This window comes from Anolis sagrei, chromosome 6 (genome assembly GCF_037176765.1).
Source record: "Anolis sagrei isolate rAnoSag1 chromosome 6, rAnoSag1.mat, whole genome shotgun sequence".
NCBI lineage: Eukaryota > Metazoa > Chordata > Lepidosauria > Squamata > Dactyloidae > Anolis > Anolis sagrei.
In genome coordinates, this window is record NC_090026.1 from 20,108,728 (window position 1) to 20,126,311 (window position 17,584).

Here is a 17,584-nt window from a genome sequence, read left to right on the forward strand (position 1 = left end):
TGTTTTTGACATGAAGATGACATAATCCACTGAAACTGACATCAGAATCGGACTCCCCAGGTTAAACTCCATAAGAAAAACTTAAGTTTAAATACAATTTATGATATTTCCAGCCATGTAAGAACTATGCTAATTTGTGCTTGCTTTAAAAAGTTTATACTTTAATTTCTCCTAAACTATCAAGTATTTTGAATAACTAGATACCAGATTGAAGGTATTTTATATAGTTTCTAAAAATGCCTTCTCACTCCTCCCACTGGAGTATAAAAAGAAGACATGAAAGTAGCTGTGGGTCATTCTAAACACAGCTGTCTTGCTGTGCAATTGTCTGTTAGCTTGAGTTGTTGTTCTAAAACTTAAAGCCCTGTTGGTTCCTGTTTCCTTTCATCCAGCTGACTCCATAAGATACCTAAACATTTTTCAAAGTAACTGAACATTTTTGAGTTCATGGCAAAAAAGAAAAAGCTAAATATTGAAGACCAAGAAGGCAGCAGGTTGAGAACCACTGCAGCAGTGGATACTGATGAAGACCCCGAAACATGCACACCTGGATTTCAGGGGGAAACTTTGGAAACTGAGGTTTCTACCACTGGTTCATATAATTCAATCTTTGCCAAAGAAACCTATCATCATGATAAAGAAATAGGATAAAAAGCAGGGGAGAAAAACAGAACAAAAATTCTGCTACTTGTGGAAACTATTGTCCTTTTTGGCAGACAAGAACTGTCTTTAAGAATGAAGTAATACACATTTGTTGTGACACAGTAGTCAATTTTTTTTGAAAGATTCAGTGCATCACAGTGTTTTTCTGTTTTGGCAGATAAAACTTTGAATGTGAGTACCTGAAAACAGTTATCGATCTTGTTAAGGTACGTTGATGTTGAAGTGGCAGGAATAAGAGAAGGCTTTACAGGCTTTGTGAAGATAACTGACATTACAAGAGGATGACTTGCAGGCATTATTTTGGAAAAAAAACTTGGGGGGTGGGAAATGGGCTGAACTTGCAATGCTTGTGTGGACAAGGTTATGACGGAGCTGCTAATTTGAGTGGTCATATTCGTAGTGCACAGGCAATTATAGCGCAGAAATATCCTATGGCTGTCTACATCCACTGCAATACTTACTCACTAAATCTAGCCTTAGCAAAGACTTGCTGTGTCCACCTATAAAAAACTGCCAAGGAACAATATTATCTACGAGCAATTTCTGTAGAGCATCATCCATCAGACTGAAACAGTTGAAGAAAAATATAAAAGACTGTTTCCTTGATTCAAGAGTAAACAACCTGTTGCCACTTAGTGAAACTTTTGGGTTTTACATGATACAGTTTTATGTTTTGTTGAACTGTACAGTGTGGTAGTTAGAACACTTGGAGATCTAAAGAAAGAGTCCTCTATACAACAGAGTCCAAGTTGGACACCTTTTTTAGCTGTTCTGAATGCTCACTTTGTAGTAACTATACACATCCTAAGAAAACTTATGTAATCATCCCTTTGGCTTAACAAAATATTACAAAGATTAGATATGGACATTTTCTGTAGTCTGCAACATGTTGACAGTCTCTTAGAAAAAGCCAGGGAGATATGCAGAGAATCTGTGAAAGAATTTCAGCAAGATCAATGGTGGAATCTATGGATGGAGAAGTTAGGACTTCTTGCATCTGTTCAGGACAGATTTTTAAAAGCAACATTCTGACAATATTATAGGCTAATAGTGAAGAGTAGAGACATCACACTGGCAATGAAGATCCACATAGTTAAAGCAATGATATTCCCTATAGTAACCTATGGATGCAAGAGCTGGACCATAAGTAAGGCTGAGCGAAAAGAAAGAAGAAGATAGATGAGAGTGCCTTGGATCACAAGAAGATCAAACTGGTCTATACCCCAGGAAATAATGCTTGACGGCTCACTGGAGAGAAGAATATTAGAGGCAAAGATGAAGTACTTTGGCCACATAATGAGAAGACATGAAAGCTTGGAGAAGATAATGATGCTGAGAAAAATGGAAGGAAAAAGGAAGAGGGGCCGACCAAGGGCAAGATAGATGAAATGACTGGCTTGAACTTGAAGAAGCTGGGGTGGCAATGGCCAACAGGGAGCTTTGGCAGGGACTGGTCCATGAGGTCACGAAGAGTCGGAAGCAACTGAATAAATAAACAACAACAATAAAATGTGTACATCCCTTTTCTGGACTTTTTTTTGCAGTCAGCTTCAAGAAAGGTTTACAAGGAATAAGGAAGTAGTTCAGGAAATACAGGTGTTTCTCCCTATTAATTGTGGCCATTTAAAATCCAACCTGAACAAGTGCACAGAACTTAACAACGAATGCCTTCAAGATATTGACACACTGATGGAAGACTTTTACATGTGGTGTAGAAAATGTAAAAAGATTACACCTGCTGAAAAACCATCAAATGCACTGGAAGCATATCTGGTTTGTGATAGACAGATTTTTATTCTGAATGTGAAGAAACCAGATTTCTGCAACATTGCCAGTGTCAACAGCTCTAAATGAAAGGTTGTTTTCAACTCTTAAACATTTGGAAACATACATAAGTTCAATGGCAAGAAGGACTGACTGGACCTTCACTGTTGAGTGTCCATCAAAGTTTATTGATGAAGCCTGATTTCTGTTGGAGTGTATTGACACAGTTTTCAAGTGTTTCCAACAGGTGTTGTGACATTCTTTTGTAACCACTAAATTACCAATTAAGTGCCATTTTCAGATTTTTTTAAAAAAAAACTTGAAACTTTGCAGCTAAAACAGAATTTGATTTAATTAAGTCTATATAAATATCTAGAAGGAGTCGTAGAATTTAAATTATTTTGTGTTACGGACCAACTCTTCATTATTTGCTAAAAAAATTGTTCCAACACCCACCCACCCCGCAATTTATTTCTGGCTACGGGCTTGCCCACCATCTGTTTCTGTTCCATGCCAGTCTTCCCTGTCCTCTCTCCTATCCTGATTTAATTGAAGTTTAATTAAATAATTTAATTTTTAACTGTGGTGTTTTGGACCAATGAAAGGGAGTCCGGATTCTTGGGCTGTCTGAGAGTCATCTAGTAGATTAAACTGGGAAAGGGAGATTTATTTAATTAATGCATGGATTTATTTTTAACTTATGCCAGAACACATCCAGCATGACCCCACATGTGTAATAACTCAAAGTGAGCCCCTTTGAGTTCAATAGTATGCTATTTCCTGGGAAGTGCAGATAGTAGTTGTTGGCAGCATTGAAAACCACCAGGACTTCTAAAAGATTTTTGCTTTGTGTTCAGGTCGGTTCCTATATTTTCATACATCATTTGATAGCCAAGGGAAAGCTAGGGTCCAAGAAGTGACAAGATTGGGTTATTGTAGGTTTTTTGGGCTACATGGCCATGTTCTAGAAGCATTCTCTCCTGACATTTCACCTGCATCTATGGCAGGCATCCTCAGAAGTTGTGTGGTGTGTTGGAATCTAGGAAAATTGGGTTTATATACCTGTGGAGTTTCCCGGGTCAGAGAAAGAACTCTAGTCTGTTGGAGCTAGGTGTGAATGTTTCAATTGGCCACCTTGATTAGTATTTGATGGCCTGAGAGTTTTTAGGTGTGGCATTCACACCTAGCTCCAACAGACAAGTGTTCTTTCTCCCACCGAGACATTCCACAAGTATATAAACCGCATTTTTCTAGTTTCCAACAGATCTCACAACATCTGAGGATGCCTGCCATAGATGCAGGTGAAACATCAGGAGAGAATGCTTCTAGAACATGACCATATAGCCTGAAAAACCTACAACAATACAGTGACAAGATTATGGGCCTCATCACACGAAAGAATGAATGCACTTTAAATCCAGTTGTTGCCTCCTGCATATTTCTGGGGTTTGTAGCTTAGGGAGGAGCCTTTAACAGCCTTGCTAAACTACAAAACCCAGAATTCTGCAGGAGGCAGCAACCAGATTTAAAGTGCATTCATTCTCTAGCGTGACAAAGTCGTATTTCCCCCAACTGACAAAGTGAGACCCCTTCCTGTTTAGACCACAAGCCACTCTGCAGTGGTTTCCAAAGGATGTTTAGAGGCTATATTGAAAAATACTATTTTTCATGGTGCCAGAAAAACACCTTTTTCTTTTGATTCATGGTTCCCATCTAAACAAGCATTAAATTATTTATGTGCTTGATGTTGCAGTCATCAAATGGGATATCACATTTGATGCCTAGGGCTGCCAACTGATGAATGAAATTGCAGCTAAATAAGTTTGTGAGTTCCAGCCTATTAATTGATTATTCAAAGCCATTACAATGTAGGAAGGTGGTGGCTTGAACATTGGACACAGGAAATGTTGGACTTGGGTTTGAATCCCCACTTAGCCATGAAAACCCACTGAGTGATCTTGGGCAAGTCATGCTCTCTCATCCTCATGCTCTCTCATCCTCAGAGGAAGATCAAGGCAAACATTATCTGAACTAGTTTTGTCAGAAAATTCTGTGATAGGTTAGGTTCTCCTTAAGTTGGAAACAACTTGAAGGCACATCAGACTGTCCCACTTGCTTCAGAATGTGATAAATTGCCCTACTAAGTGGGTTTTTATGACCGAGAGGGAATGCAAACCTTGGTCTCCAGAGTCATCGTCCAATCCTTAAACTACTAATCACACTGAATTGGTTTGTGTGTGTCCTTTTCCAGAAATGAATGTAGACTTCCATAGTTAGCACATAAGGGGGGCTATACATATATATGTGAAATGACAGATTTGTAAGAGATCTGCTAGAACTGTATCTTTCAAACATTTCTTCTCACCCTCTTTTTAAAAATCCGAACCATTCCCACACTGTGATGGTACGTGGAAATGCAGAGCTTGTGTGTGTGTCTGTGTATTTGGGAGCACACATAATTTCCCAATTTCAATGTAAGCATGGGGTTTAGTCCCTATAGCAAATCCGCACCCAAGTTAATAAAGATTAAGCCCACTTCCCCATGTAGACAAACCCTGAGTTGAACTTTAAAGCCACTTTTTAATCTGTAATTAATCCAGGGGAGCGGAAAGCAAATACACAACCCTGTTCTGCTGGAAGTTTTAAGTTGCCTCTGGATAGGTTATTAATGCTTAGGGAAGCCGCTCTTTTCAAGGTCAGACTGTAATGACGAAGAAACTACCTTCCTCTGACTAGAATGAAGTCAGGAGGCTGCATCGGGGTTTCTACTCTATCGAGAAAGCATAACCCATCAACTGATTTGTCCTGTAATGTGGAAGAAGATTGAGGAGTGGGAATAAAGACCCTGACATTGAAATGAGCTAAACAGGATGCATACCATCAACATTTCGCAAATGACAATATTTCAGAGGACAGTGCTCAATATTCTATTTTGAGGACTAGGCACAGGAAATCTCTTGCTTTAAGAGATAGTATGTCAGAGTAAAATGATATTTAGGAAGTCCTTGCTATGTGAAGATCCTCTAACACATAGATCAGCTGTTTACCAGTACTGTTGTGACTGATGGCAAAGACACTACTATACGCATCCACTACATTCAATTTGCAGTTTCAATGTGGTAAAGGCATGAGAGAGCCAGAGCAGTATAATGGTTTGAGTTTTGGAGTACAACACTGTAGACTAAGGTTCTAATCCCCACTCAGCCATGAAAACATACTGGGTGACCTTGGGCAAGTTACATTCTCTTATCCTTGGAGGAAAGTATAGGCAATCTCCGCCCCAAACAAATCTTGCCTAGAAAATCTGGCCATAAATGGAAAATGACTTGAAGGCATATCACAACAAAGGAAGCCGTGGTGGCACAATGGATTAAAACCTTGTGCTGGCTGGACTGCTGAACTTTGTGTGTGTCCGGAGTAACTTGAGAAACTGCAAGTCACTTCTGGCGTAAAAGAATTGGCTGTCTGCAAGGATGTTGCTCAGGGGATGCCCGGATGTTTGATGTTTTTACCATCCTTGTGGGAGGCTTCTCTCATGTCCCTGCTGGAGCTGACCGCAGTCCTGCTGACATAAGTGTTTAACCCATTGCGCCACTGGGAGCTCAGACTGCTGACTTGAAGTTTGGCAGATCGAATCCACGAGGTGGGGTAAGCTCTCATTTTAATATGGTAATACTACTATACAATATCTCAGAGTACTTGTAAAGTATCAGCACAAACACAAAACAATCTATGCATAATGTCAAAGTGTATTATCAAAAGAGCATATAGTATTCACTGAATTGAGCTATGTACTGGGGATTTTGGTAAATGGAATACTATATGCTCTTTTGATAATACACTTTGACATTACGCATAGATTGTTTTGTGTTTGTGCTGGTAAGCTCTCATTTGTTAGCTCCATCTTCTCTTGTCGGGACATGAGAGAAGCTTCCCACAGGATGGTAAAAAATTCAGGTGTCCTCTAGTCAACGTCCTTGCAGACGGCCAATTCTCTCACACCAGAAGCAACTTGCAGTTTCTGAAGTCACTTCTGACATAAAAAAAAACAAACACACAAAAAAGTGAAGTGAGATGCTTTAAAAAAAAGTGTAAATGTTTTTAAAAGGATGCTGAGCTGCTTTCCTGACCTGCATATGGAGGGAAGTAATTAGCAAGTTGGCCCACAAATGTTATAAACCAGTGATAATAAATCTAACAAATCATTTAATAGACACAGCAGGATTTATGCAAAGCTTTGCATATATGTGCAGATAAAAGGACGAGGGGAATGATATGGCCCACTTGGCTGCTGATGCAAACAAGAGTGTGACCGATCAGATGGCCACCAACTGTCTAGTCCTAACCTCTTTCCACACTTGTTTTCAAAATATATGTTAAAAAATAAGAAAAGAAAAGCAGCTTCTCTCTCTCTCTCCCCCCCCCCCCCCCCCATTTACTACAGTAAAAATAAGGTTCTAACAAATCAACTTGAATTCATCAGGTGTATAAAAACTTTCTAAATTGCATGGAAAACACCCAATGCCACCACAATTCTGAATACTCCCCAGAAGCCAAGATGAGGAAACTGAGATTGTTATTCTTTGGTCATATCATGAGAAAACGTGATTCATTGGAAAAGACAATGATACTTAGCAAAGTAGAATGTAGCAGGAAAATAGGAAGATAGCAGGTTATTCTCTTTTACCAAAGTCAGTGGCACAAATAACTACCGATAACTTTAGAGTTTGCATATAACAGTATAACAACCTCCATCCTCATTTTAAATAGAAATGCTTCACATCTCACGAGAACCAATGCTGGTATAGTGGTTTGAGGATTGGACTATGGCTTTGGAGATCAGGGTTTGTATCCCTGCTTAGCATGCAAGGAATCAGTGAATGTGTGTGTGTGTGTCAACTGTAAAATAAGATGCATGAAGCTGCTTGATCGGGCAATGCCCGGGGAGATGGCTGAGCCTGGGACTTTTGGATACTGTTGCATTCTTGTTTGGGCTTGAGCTATGCAGGAATAGAGAGAGCCAGTTTGAAGACAGAAGCAGAGAGAGACAGACAGTTTGGAGTGTGCTCTCACTTCATGAGCTACTGAAGGGGTTTATCCGCATGGACAGAGAAAGACAATTTTAAATCTCTCATAAAAGCACATTATGAGAGTTGATGCAACTGATCACATTGCACATATGTTGTCCTGAACTACGGAGAGTAAACTATTTGTTCTTGTGGGGATTTGTAAAAAGGCCATGATGTTAATGGGTTGACTGGAAACACATGTGTCGGCAGCTGATTGGCTGAGCATGCCAGGAGCTAGAATTCTGATGGGTTACTATCTCTAGCTTGCTGCTGAGAGAAACAGTTTTAACCGCCATTTTCACCTCAGAGAGTGAAGAGAGCGCTAACTGGAAACAGCTAGAAAGGAAATGGCTGCCAACTCTCTGAAGCCTGATCATTTCTAAGGCATGAATAATGTTTTAAGACTGTTTAAAAGGACTGTTTATTCCCTCCGTTCTCTATAAGAATTCACAGAAACTGCTGTATATATTGTTGCACTGTTTGACCTTTTGAACTGAAGTAAAGTTACTGTTACTTGTTACACAAATCAGAGTGACACATTATTATACTGCAGGGTGTATTTTGGTTCAGAAACAGTGGTAAAGCTTCTGTTTATTTAAATTTACAACCTCCCACAGTTCTTTATTGTTAATCTGCATGGCATATTTTCTTTCTCTGGCAAGGGAGTGTGTGGGCTGATCAAATGTGAACTACACGTGGTTTATTTTACAGTACGCCACAAATTACACACTTTCAGCCCCAGAATGAGGCAAGGACAAAGCGCTTCTCAACACACATTTCCAAGAAAACTTTGTAATAGGTTTGCCTTAGGGCTGGCATACTTGGGAGCAATTTGAAGCACACAACAACAGTATCTCACTTGCTTCAAGATTTAGAAAAGCTATCATACTGTTTTGGAGGTCTTCCCATCCATTTTGTCAAGTGAAGGGCCCCAAATATTACCTTCAAGGCCTACTTTGACAGCACCACTGCCTGAAACCACATCCAGTTTTTCAAGAAGCATTGATAGGTATTGGGGCTTCTTGAAATGGAGGTGGTTGGATCACTCTCTCCATCCCTTGTGCCTGGCCTAAGCTTCTCGTGCGCACTGATCCCCATCAAGTGTTCAGCCCTGTGCCAAGCTGCTGACATCCACAGAGCTGCTGGCTCAGCCAAGTGCTTCTCATGTGCCATGCATGTGCCAGCTGCTTTTCAGAGCGTGGAAAAGCAGAAGCTCTGCCTCAGGCTAGCAAGGGCCAGAACAACAGAAACTGGACATAACTGTGGGACAGAAGAAACCCTATTGGCGGCATGTGGTGTGTGTGTATGTGTGGCGGGGAGAGTAGTAGGGGGTGACATGGCGCCAGACCTGGTGAAATAACCAGAATGAGAAGAGGATTCTGTCAATCGCTGCCCCAATTCCCCCGAGGGCTGAGAGCTGTTGACACCATTTGTTCTTGCTTGGAACATCTAGAAATGCACTGGGGGAAAGGCTTTGATTTCCAATACTGTCCCTTAGTTGCCACTAGCTTTTGGAATAGGGATAGGAAATTGGTTTCATTACAGATATTGTTTAACTGACTCTCCCATCAATCCTAACACACACTCTCATTGGTGAAGGGTTATGGGAAGTACAGTACAGAAACCTCTGAACAAGCCACCTAGCACACATCCTGATATACAGATAGAGGAAAAATGAACAAAAGACTTGTAATTTAGATGTCTTTTCATGCTACACAATGTAATGATTCCACTTTAACAACGATACCAACATCTTATGAAATCTACACATTTTGATTTAGGAAAGGTTTTTGAAATTCTCTGCCAGAGAACTTTAGAGCGGTGTTTATCAACCTAGAGGTCAGGATCCCGTGAAGGGAGTGTCAGAGGGGTCACCAAAGACAATTGAAAACACAGTATTTTCTGTTGGTCATGCAGGTTCTGTGTGGGAAGTTTAGCCCAATTCTATCGTTGGTGGGGTTCAGAATGCTCTTTGATTGTAGGTAAACTATAAATCCCAGCAATAACAACTCACAAATGTCAAGGTCTATTTTCCCCAAACTCCACTAGTGGTCACATCTGAGTATATTCAACATTTGTGCCAAGTTTGGTCCAGATCCATCATTGTTTGAGTCCACAGTGCTCTCTGGAGGCAGGTGAACTACAACTCCAAAACTCAAGATCAATGTCCTCCAAACCCTTCCAGTTTTTTCTGTTGGTCATGGAATTTCTGTGTGCCAAGTTTGTTTCAATTCAGAATGTTCAGAATGTTCTTTGATGACAAAGTATAAATCCCATTAACTACAACTCTCAAACGACAAAATCAACCCCCTCCCCCCCCCCCCCCAATCCTACCAGTATTGAAATTTGGGCGTATTGGGTATTTGTGCCAAATTTGGTATGAAAATACATCCTGCATATCAGATATTTACATTACGATTCATGACAGTAGCAAAATTACAGTTATAAATTAGCAACAAAAAAGATTTTATGGTTGGCGGGTCACCACAACATGAGGAACTGTATTAAGGGTCACGGCATTAAGAAGGTTGAGAACCACTGCTTTAGAGCCTCACTAAAGTACAAATCCCAGAATTACATAGAATGGTCCCATGGCAGTTAAAGTGGAATTATAGAGCTATAACTGTGTATTGAACAGACCTAATTTTAACGGAAGGCCTTCAGCCATAAATGCAACCATTCCCTTTGTGTTAGAAATGGAAATAATCTTATAAAGATGTATTACCTTTCAAACTACTAAGCAAAATACGAATTCCGTCAAAGGAAAGGAAAGACTCTTCCGAAACTCAGCTTGGTTCTTTTCTTCATCCTCTGACATCTCGTACAATAATCTGTCACAAACAATAATCAAACTTGAAAGACTTGTTATCACCTCATCCACTTGCCAGAAAAAGGAAAACTCATCAGTTGCCTTGACAGATGACGTTATTGTTCCTTCTCTGAAAAAAAGAAGGGCCAGAGCTGAGCTCCCTTGAATTATAGCTTGGCTCACTAGTATTAGTGGGGGTTAGTTACTTTACGCAGGTATCTACGGCACTAGAAAACAGGATTTCTCTCATGGAAAAAGTCGTTATTTTACTTTCCTTGGGAACTGCAAGAACTGTACATTTTGCTCTGAGTGACTTTACCATTGAGGTAAAGGATTATTTTAGTAAAATGATTCTTATATTTGTTTAATATATTGGCAAATGTTAGCAGTGAGATCCAGCATGGTGTGTGTGTGTGTGAGAGAGAGAGAGAGAGGAGTGACTTGAGAACCTGCAAGTTGCTTCTGGTGTGGGAGAATTGGCTGTCTGCAAAGACGTTGTCCAGGAAATGCCCAGATGTTTGATGTTTTACCATCCTCGTGGGAGGCTTCTCTCATGTCCCCGCACAGGGAGCAAGAGCTGACAGGGGGAGCTCAACCTGCTCTCCCTGGTTTCAAACTGCAGACCTGTCAGTCAGCATCCTGCTGGCCCAAGGGTTTAACCTATTGCACCACTGGCAGCTCCCTCCAGTATGGTGTAGTGGTTTGAGTATTGGAGGAGAACTCATATAGGGTCACCACATAAATGGCTCTAAAGGGGGCAGGTAGACAACTTCACAGTCAGAATGGTTATAGTATTGGACTATTTATTTATTTATTTACCATACTTCTATACCGCCATTCTCAGTCCGAGGGCAACTCAGGGCGGTTTACAAATAGCACAATTCGATGCCCGCAATAACAAAAAAACAATTAAAACATTTAGCATAAATAACATTACATAAAATAATAAAACTGATAATAATATAGATTCCCAGCATCTCAATTACTAAAATCATTATCCGATCGCATTGTCCAGTCATTCCAAAGATCAGAGTTTGTCTGCTACACTGCATTTGGGAAAGGTAAAAGGTAAAGGTAGTCCCCTGACATTAAGTCCAGTCATGTCTGACTCTGGGGTGTGGTGCTCATCTCCATTTCTAAGCCGAAGAGCCGGCGTTGTCCGTAGACACCTCCAAGGTCATGTGGCTGGCATGACTGCATGGAGCGCCGTTACCTTCCCGCCGGAGCGGTACCTATTGATCTACTCACATTTGCATGTTTTCAAACTTCTAGGTTGGCAGAAGCTAGGGCTGACAGCAGAAGCTCACACCACTCCCCGGAATCGAACCTGCGACCTTTCGATCAACAAGCTCAGCAGCTCAGTGCTTTAACCCACTGCGCCACCGGGGGCTCCATTTGGATTTGCATTTGGGAAAGCTTGCTCAAAAAAGCCAGGTTTTAACTTTTTTGCAAAATGTTAAGAGGGTGGGGGCCGATCTGATATCCTTAAGGGGGGCGTTCCACAGCTGAGGGGCCACCGCTGGGAAGGCTCTGTCTCTCGTTCCCACCAACCAAATCTGTGAAGAAGGCGGGACCGAGAGCAGGGCCTCCCAGAAGATCTTAGGGTCCTAGATGGCTCATAAGGAGAGATACATTCAGACAGGTAAGCTGGGCCAGAACTGTTTAGGGCTTTATAGGCTGAAGCCAGAACTTTGAATTGTGCTTGGTAGCAGACTGGCAGCCAGTAGAGCTGGCGCAACAGAGGAGTTGTGTGCTCCCTGAGCACCGCTCCTGTTAACAACCTGGCCACCACCCATTGGGCCATTTGAAGCTTCCAAACAGTCTTCAAAGGCAACCCCACGTAGAGAGCGTTGCAGTAGTCTATATGGGATGTAATTACCATGGCCAAGTCAGACTTCCCAAGGTACGGGCGTAGCAGAATTCCAAAATACAAGGATCCAAATCCTTGCAAGGCAATGCCATGAAAACCCATGAGCAAGTCACACTCTTATCATCTGGATTTCAGCAGAGCATTTTTATAAGACCCCCCCATGATATTTTGATTAGCAAACTGACTATCTGTATAACAGCTGGAAACACCATCCAATGGATCCATAATTGGTTGGAATTAGGATTATCGTGCATTATAAATTGAACATAAGCCAGGGATGTGATGCTGCCATAAAGAAAGCAAATGATATCTCGCCCTATATTAATGGATGCATAGTTTCTAAGTCAAGAGAAGTAATAGCCCTACTACATTCTGGGCTGGTCAGGCCTCATCAGTTCTGGGTACCTCATTTAAAAAGGTTATGGAGAAATTGGAGTGGGTTCAGAGAAGGACAGCAAGACTGATAAGAAGTAGGAGAACAGAATGTATGAAGATGGACATGTTCAGCTTGTTGATGAAAAGGCTGGGGGTTTGAATGATTGCACTCTTGAAATAACTGAAAGGCTGCCACAAAGAAGAGGGGGCAGGCTTGTTTTCTGCTGCCTCCAAGGGTAGAAATGAGTCTAATGGTTTTAGGTTATAGGAGGGTAGATTTCACTTGAACATTAGAAGGAATGTATTGACCTTGAAAGCAGATTGGCAATGGAATCAATTGTCTATGGTCTCCTTCTCCTTCAAAGAAAGGCTGGACAGCTACCTGCTAGGTATGTTTTGGTTTGACATCCTCCATTGAGCAGGGGGTTGAATGGATTGGCCCATGCAACCTCTTCCAACTATGATTCTAAGATTATGACTCTATGATAAAATCAAGCATTATTGATCCCATGCAGTCATGCCGGCCACATGACCTTGGAGGCGTCCATGGACAACGCTGACTTTTCGGCTTAGAAATGCAAATGAGCACCACCTTCCAGAGTCGGATACAACTAGACTTAATGTCAAGGGGAAACCTTTACCTTTTCTTATGGATTCCAAGATGTCACAACCCTAGGTGTCTATACCTGCCTTCCTTTACATGGTGCATTACAGCTGTGCAGAAATGGGAAGTTTGAGAGTTGTGTTTTTTTTTCCTGTGTTTGAAATGCAGTGGGTTGGAAATGATTGTCACAGCCAAAGCTATACATTGGTCATCACTACCCCAGGTAGGAACCCAGGAGGGACCCAGAGCAATATTAATCTTTCTGCAGCCTCCATGGATAAGAGTTAATATCAAAGTCATGGGCTTGAGTTTCAAGAAGATGAAGATTTTTTTTGTCATGTCAGGAGCGACTTGAGAAACTGCAAGTCGCTTCTGGTGTGAGAGAATTGGCTGTCTGCAAGGACGTTGGCCAGGGGACGCCTGGATGATTTGATGTTTTTATCATCCTTGTGGGAGGCTTCTCTCGTGTCCCTGCATGAGGAGCTGGAGCTGATAGAGGGAGCTCATCCGCCTCTCCCCGGATTCGAACCTGCGACCTGTCGGTCTTCAGTCCTGCTGGCACAGGGGTTTAATCCACCGTGCCACCAGGGGTTCCACAAGGTGGAGATGAGGTTGGAGTTTAAAATGCAAATTGAATCGGCCAGCGCTTTGCTTATATGTTACAAAGATTTGGTGAAGGTAAAGGTTTCCCCTTGGCATTAAGTCTAGTTGTATCTGATTTTGGGGATGGTGCGCATCTCCATTTCTAAGCCGAACAGCCAGTGTTGTCCATAGACGCCTCCAATGTCATGTGGCCGACATGACTGCACGAAGCCCCGTTACTTTCCCACAGAAAAGGTACCTATTGAGCTACTCATGTTTGCATGTTTTTGATCAGCAGCTGCCGCAATGGAGGAAAGCACCTGTGAGTTTAAGATTAGGGCAGACTAATGCCAGAAGACATTTCTGAGCAGTCTTCAAGGACAGTCCCAGATATGGCAACATTATAGTAGCTGGGTTGTGTGCATTTTCCGGGCTGTAAGGCCATTTTCCAGAAGCATTCTCTCCTGATGTGTCACCTGCATCTATGGCAGGCATCCTCACAACCTCTGAGGATACCTGCCATAGATGTAGGCGAAATATCAGGAGAGAATGCTTCTGGAACATGGCCATATAGCCCGGAAAACTTACAGGAATCTAGCGATTCCAGCCATGAAAGTCTCTGACAACACATTATAGTATACTTTACATCTCACCATCACACAAAGAACAAATAAGGGAAATGGGAATCAATTCCATTTTACAAAAGGATAAACGGATGTGACAAAGTACCCACGGTTATGCATCAGAGTGGAATGATTTGCTTATATTTGCAACTCAATTCTGATTGCAATGCACGATCATTCCAAGTGCCCACCTTCTGTTTGTCTATACCTCTCGATCTACATCCAGTCCCCATATTTCTCCCTCCTCACTTATGTGTACCCACTTCTGAATTTTCAACTTCTAATGATTGCAGTGTCTTTGTTGTTGTTGTGTGTTTTCAAGAATCATAGAATCATAGGGTTGGAAGAGATCTCATGGGCCATCCAGTCCAACCCCCTGCCAAGAAGCAGGAATATTGTATTCAAAGCACCCCCGACAGATGGCTATCCAGCCTCTGTTTAAAAGCATCCAAAGAAGGAGCCTCCACCACACTCCGGGACAGAGAGTTCTACTGCTGAACAGCTCTCACAGTCAAGAAGTTCTTCCTAATGTTCAGATTGAATTTCCTTTCTTGTAGTTTGAAGCCATTGCTCCATTGCATCCTAGTCTCCAGGGCAGCAGAAAACAAGCTTGCTCTCTCCTCCCTATGACTTCCTTTCACATACTTATACATGGCTATCATGTCTCCTCTCAGCCTTCTCTTTAAGCCACTCCTCATGGAGCTTGTTCTCCAGACCCTTGTCAACATCTCCCTTCAACTGTGGTGCCCATAATTGGTCACAGTATTCCAGATGTGATCTAACCAAGGCAGAATACAGGGGTAGCATGACTTCCCTGGATCTAGACACTATACTTCTATTGATGCAGGCCAAAATCCCATTGGCTTTTTTTGCCACTGCATCATATTGTTGGCTCATGTTTAACTTGTTGTCCACGAGGACTCCAAGATCCTTTTCACATGTACTGCTCTCAAGCCATACATCCCCCATTCAAACCATTACAGATCCATGTGTCCACTCTTTTCCTGTCATTGTCCCCATCTTCCACTGATGAAAGTAGATTACCTGTTGTTTTTCTAGAACTCCTATAGTCTTACACGCATTGTAATGTGTTGCTGTTGGCATGTACTTTGGATTGCTTCCACTGTTCCATAATGCTTTGTTCAACTCCACTCAATCTACCCACATGAGTGGCTGCTGTGTTTCTGTTACTTTTGCACCGTACTCTTTCTAGCTCTAACCTGCTACAGTCTTCTCATGTTGCCTTGGCATTCAAGAGTCAACATCTTCTCATTTGGGCAAAAGGAACCCTAAGTACCAAAAGGATCACAGTTGTCCCAAAAGCCACAATCAACCCTTTCCACCACTTCGCCTCCTTCTTGAAGTCCCTCCCTGGACAACTCTTTGCAAAGCAGCCACTTACCCCATTGAACTTGGACATCCCCTGAGCATCTTTTCACAGAACGTTTCTGGTTGCTCTTCCTCACACTTCTTTAATCACACATCTTTTCTCTCTTTCTTTCTTCCTTTTCACCTCCTCTTTTCCCTTGATGGTATCCTCCTGACTGCCAAGGATGTCTTCTTCTTCTTTTTCTCTGTCTCTCCCTGACTTCTTCTCTCCTTTGCTTCCTCAGACTAACTGTTGGGGATGCAGAGCCCAGCTAATCCCTGGAGAATTTGCCACAAGTTGAGAAGGAGGCAAGGACACAAGTCCCACCCCTGGCCTTTGGGGATTGGTTGGTTTTGGGTATCCCTCTCTCCCTGTCCAGCTGTTTTTAAACAGCTGGATGGGGCGAGAGCCAGATTAGGGTGCTGGGAGAAAGAACTGAAAAGTGAGGATGGGTAGAGGCCTATCTTTGCATTTCTTATATTTTTGTGAAATCTCTCTCTCTCTCTCTCTCTCTCTCTGTAATTCTCAGCTTGTTAGGTTTTTCATTCTCTCTTTGGCAAGCTCTCTTCTCTCCCTCTATTTTTTCCCTCCCTCTGCACACACAGCAATAAAGCACTGGCCTTCAAATCAATACATGGAAAATGCTCCCAGGGGATCATGAGTGGTTCAAACCATAGACAGCTCTGTCTTTCTCTATCATATATTTACTATACTTGGCTGGAATAGCGGTTGCCAGGTATCCTTTAATATAAGGGATGTTTAAAGGCTGCAAAGTATGTCCCTTAGCAGGCTGGCAGATTTCTTTCTTGTAAAGAAGGGCTCTTATTTGAAATTTAGAAAACTTTTATTTTAATATAGATAAGTGTTTCTCAACCTTCCTAATGCCGTGACCCCTTAATACAGTTCCTCATGTTCTGGTGACTCCCAACCATAACATTTTTGTTGCTACTTCATACATGTAATTTTGATTTTGTGGTGGGAGGGGGGGGGGGCTGAGTTTTATGGGGGGGGGAGGGGCTGAATCTGAATTAGAGAGGATCTACCCTAGCAAACCTTTTGTATTGTTACCCCACTACCCTCATGCATATGGGATATATTGAGCATGGTGATCAGATTATGATATGAATAAACATAACAGTTTAAATAATGTACCAGTAAGGCCTTCTCGTGGTCCACCATGAGAATTTCGGGGGGGGGGGGGGGGGCTGAAGCCCACATCCTCCCCCCCCCCCCCGGCTACATGCATTTTCATTCATTGGACCAAATTTGGCACAAATACCCGATATGCTCAAATTTGAATACTAGTGGGCCTGAGGGCAGCAGGTATTGATTTTGTCATTTGGGAGTTATAGGTGCTGGGATTTATAGTTCACCTACAATTAAAAGGCATTCTGAATTCCACCAATGATGGAATTGAACCAAACTTGGCATACAGAACTCCCAGGAGCAACAGAAAATACTCTCAACCTGGGGTCCCCAGATGTTTTTGGCCTACAACTCCCAGAAATCCCAGCCAGTTTACCAGCTGTTAGGATTTCTGGGAGTTGTAGGCCAAAACACCTGGGTACCCACAAGTTGAGAACCACTGCTCTAAGGGTTTGGTGGGCACAGACCTTGAGTTATAGTTCACCTCCACCCAGAGAGCATTGTGGACTCAAAAAATGATGTATCTGGATCAAACTTGGCACAAATCCTCAATATGCCCAAATGTGAACACTGGTGGAGTTTGGAGAAAATAGACCTTGACATTTGGGAATTGAAGTTGCTAGACTTAATGTCAAGGGGAACCTTTACCTTTGCCTAGCACAGTGGTTCTCAACCTGTTGGCCTACAACTCTCAGAAATCCTAGCCAGTT

General features: G+C 42.1%; 1 protein-coding gene across 2 annotated transcripts in view; it reads right to left on the reverse strand.

Moving 5' to 3' along the window:
- The window catches only part of KCNJ14 (potassium inwardly rectifying channel subfamily J member 14), a 43,910-nt gene extending 27,617 nt beyond the window's left edge, over nucleotides 1-16,293 (reverse strand). The window contains exons 1-2 of one of the 2 annotated variants that reach the window (XM_060780432.2): nucleotides 15,762-16,293; nucleotides 10,222-10,327 (exon numbers count right to left, since the gene is read on the reverse strand). The gene's annotated coding sequence lies outside the window, so the exon portion shown is untranslated. The remainder of the gene's footprint in view (nucleotides 1-10,221; nucleotides 10,328-15,761) is intronic. The other variant, XM_060780433.2, reaches the window with a different exon arrangement.
- Nucleotides 16,294-17,584: the final 1,291 nt, after the last annotated feature.